This window comes from Arachis ipaensis, chromosome B06, assembly GCF_000816755.2.
Source record: "Arachis ipaensis cultivar K30076 chromosome B06, Araip1.1, whole genome shotgun sequence".
Taxonomy (NCBI): Eukaryota; Viridiplantae; Streptophyta; class Magnoliopsida; order Fabales; family Fabaceae; genus Arachis; species Arachis ipaensis.
Genome location: NC_029790.2, coordinates 78,924,429 through 78,927,018, shown reverse-complemented (window position 1 = coordinate 78,927,018; position 2,590 = coordinate 78,924,429). Strand labels below are relative to the sequence as shown.

The 2,590-nt window shown below is 37.7% G+C and overlaps 1 protein-coding gene across 2 annotated transcripts in view; it reads left to right on the top strand.

Moving 5' to 3' along the window:
* LOC110263364 (DNA repair protein RadA-like) overlaps window positions 2,043-2,590 on the top strand; it is a 2,173-nt gene continuing 1,625 nt past the window's right edge. Inside the window, exon 1 of one of the 2 annotated variants that reach the window (XR_002348882.1) lies at window positions 2,043-2,481. The gene's annotated coding sequence lies outside the window, so the exon portion shown is untranslated. Of the gene's footprint in view, window positions 2,541-2,590 lie in introns of both variants that reach the window. The other variant, XR_002348884.1, reaches the window with a different exon arrangement.

Here is a 2,590-nt window from a genome sequence, read left to right as displayed (position 1 = left end):
CATATATAAAAACCTAAAAAAAATATATCCAATCTTTTAAAAAAATAATACAAAAAATAAAAAAGAATAAAAAAATCACGTTAAAAAAAATCATATACTTTTTCATATAAGATTAAGATATATTAATAATTAAAAAAAGAAAATACAAATGAATACATCAAAGGCTTTTCGGCACCCAGCCCTTCATCTTTATCACTGCTATGAAAACCCTCTCACCCAGCCTTCTCTCCGAGCCCTTCATCTTCATCACTGTCGAGAACCTTTATTACTGCTGAAAACCCTTGCACCCAGCCTCTCTCCGATCTCTATCTTGCAGCCCTCCGTCACACCCTCTCTTTCGCACCCTCTCTGTCGGAACCCTCGCACCCTAACCGCAAGCCTCCTCCTCAGATTCGCAACCTCGCACCCTCTCTTGTAACCCTCCATCGGCGCTGCTCCGTCGGCACTGCTCCGTTGGCACACCCTGCATCAGCGTGCCCTTTCTCAATCGGCGCTTAACCAGCACTGCCTATCCCTCAATCGGCGCTCAACCTTCACCATGAATTGTACAAGGTAACTATTTCTTCCCTCTGTTTCTCTGTTCTTATGATAAGGGCCATTATTTTGGTTCCTTGGCTGTGAATCCATAGTTGTAAGAACCGGACCGGACCGGCCAATTCGACCAAAAAACTAGTGAATCGGTCAGGTAGTCGGTCTGGTTGAAGTGTCTGACCGAAGAAGGAAAAGAACCATTGATAACTGCTTTTGACCGAACGGTTTTGATAAAACCGGTCAATCGGCGGTTTTAAATAACTAGTCGGTTCGTTTTGCTGATTTATACATATATATAAAAAAATCCTAAATCCCTAATCTCTCAAGCCTCACCGTCTCCATCTCTCAATTTCTCTCTCAACTCTCAAGTTTCAGCTTCACTCAGCCTTACTCTGTCAATCTCATAGTCCCAAAAGAACCACCAACCACACCACCGCACGGTTACTGCCACGATCATTGGCTCCTCTGCTTCGTCTCTGTCACTGCGTCGTCACCTCCAGAAGTCCTATGCATGTGTCCTATATTGTCGTTGATGCCGTTCTCTCTTCTCGTCATTGGCTCATCTGCATCTGCCGGTTCCTGCACCTTCGGCCTTCATTTGCGTCGCGTCGTCTGTACCTCTGTTCGCGTCGCGTTGCTCCTGCAGCTTCACTTCGTCCACCATGCTATGAAATATGAACCCTTGACTTCCCTTGTTTTCCAGGTTAGTTTTCCCCTTTTTTATTCTATTTGGGCTTGAGGCATGCTTCTGATTGCTGGAGAATAAATGATTTTAGGGCTTGATGGACCTGTTGTGCAGCTACTAAAAGATCTGACGATGAGCTTCCAATTTTCAGCACCTGGTTAGTGAAGGTTCTCTTGCTGGATCTAGGTACTTCTTGGCTTATCTGCTGTTGTAGGATTGGTCTTGTATGTTGTGCATCATAACCAAAATGAAGAAGAGGACAAATATCTTTTTGGAAAAATATTACTATGCATATTCTTTGTTTGATAATTTGTTTGTTATGTTTTGTTGATGAGTTTTTAAAATTTTTAGAGTTTGATTATGACGAGGTTTGTGGTTGGTGCTTACTTTCATTGTTAACTTGGTGGGTATTGTGTTATTGTTTCTTCATTTTGCATTCTAACTTCTGATAATTGAATTCATGATATTTTTCTCATTTCCAATAAGTTGTGATTTGAAGTAGGTAGTATTGATAATAGAAAAATAGTTGGTACTTATTGAAATTTTTGAAGCAATTAGAAAGTTAAATTTAAGTGCCAGGGTTATTGTTTGCCATGTATGTAAGCTTCTAACCATAGTTTCTATGTGTATATATAAAGCATGTGGGATAGAGAAAATAGAAAGAAAGAAATGGTGAATAGTTTGCTCTGGAATTAAAGAATCTTGTTTAATTTGTACTCATCTAGCATTTTGTTTTTTATTTTCTTTCAAATGCATTAGTGAGCCTCACCAAAATTTATTAGATAATTCCTAGCAGAGAATCATATGTATCCCATTTAATATAATAGGACAAAAACATTATTGTATATTAACTTCTATTACTAGTACAACATCATTAGACAAGATAGATAAGATAGACACACTTCTGTCTTCGTATTAGAAATTGACAGGAGCAGTTGAAGCATTTGACTTTTCATAGTATTATTTAAGCGTCCAAGTGCTTATCTTGATGGTATCTAATATAATTGGTATTCATTCATGGTATCTTGTAGTTACTTCATCATATTGTTATTCAAGGGGAAAACTCTTAAATATATTCATATGTTTTTTTTTCACATTCACATTAGATATTCCATAAAGATTGCTGAACATTTATGTGATTTCTTCAGGAGGAAGATAAGGTAAAGCTGGTACAGAAAACTGGTCTGTAATTAAAGCAGATCAGAGGAAGAGGCATTAGCACAGCAATCCTTCTTCTTCTACTACTTGAAGAGCAAGTGCAAAAGGTATTTTCTTAATTTGAGTCAAGAGCTATGATCTAACTTAGTTGGTGCATCTTATTATGGTAAGCTTTTACAAAAAATAAGCTCAAAATAAATCAGTATATATATATAT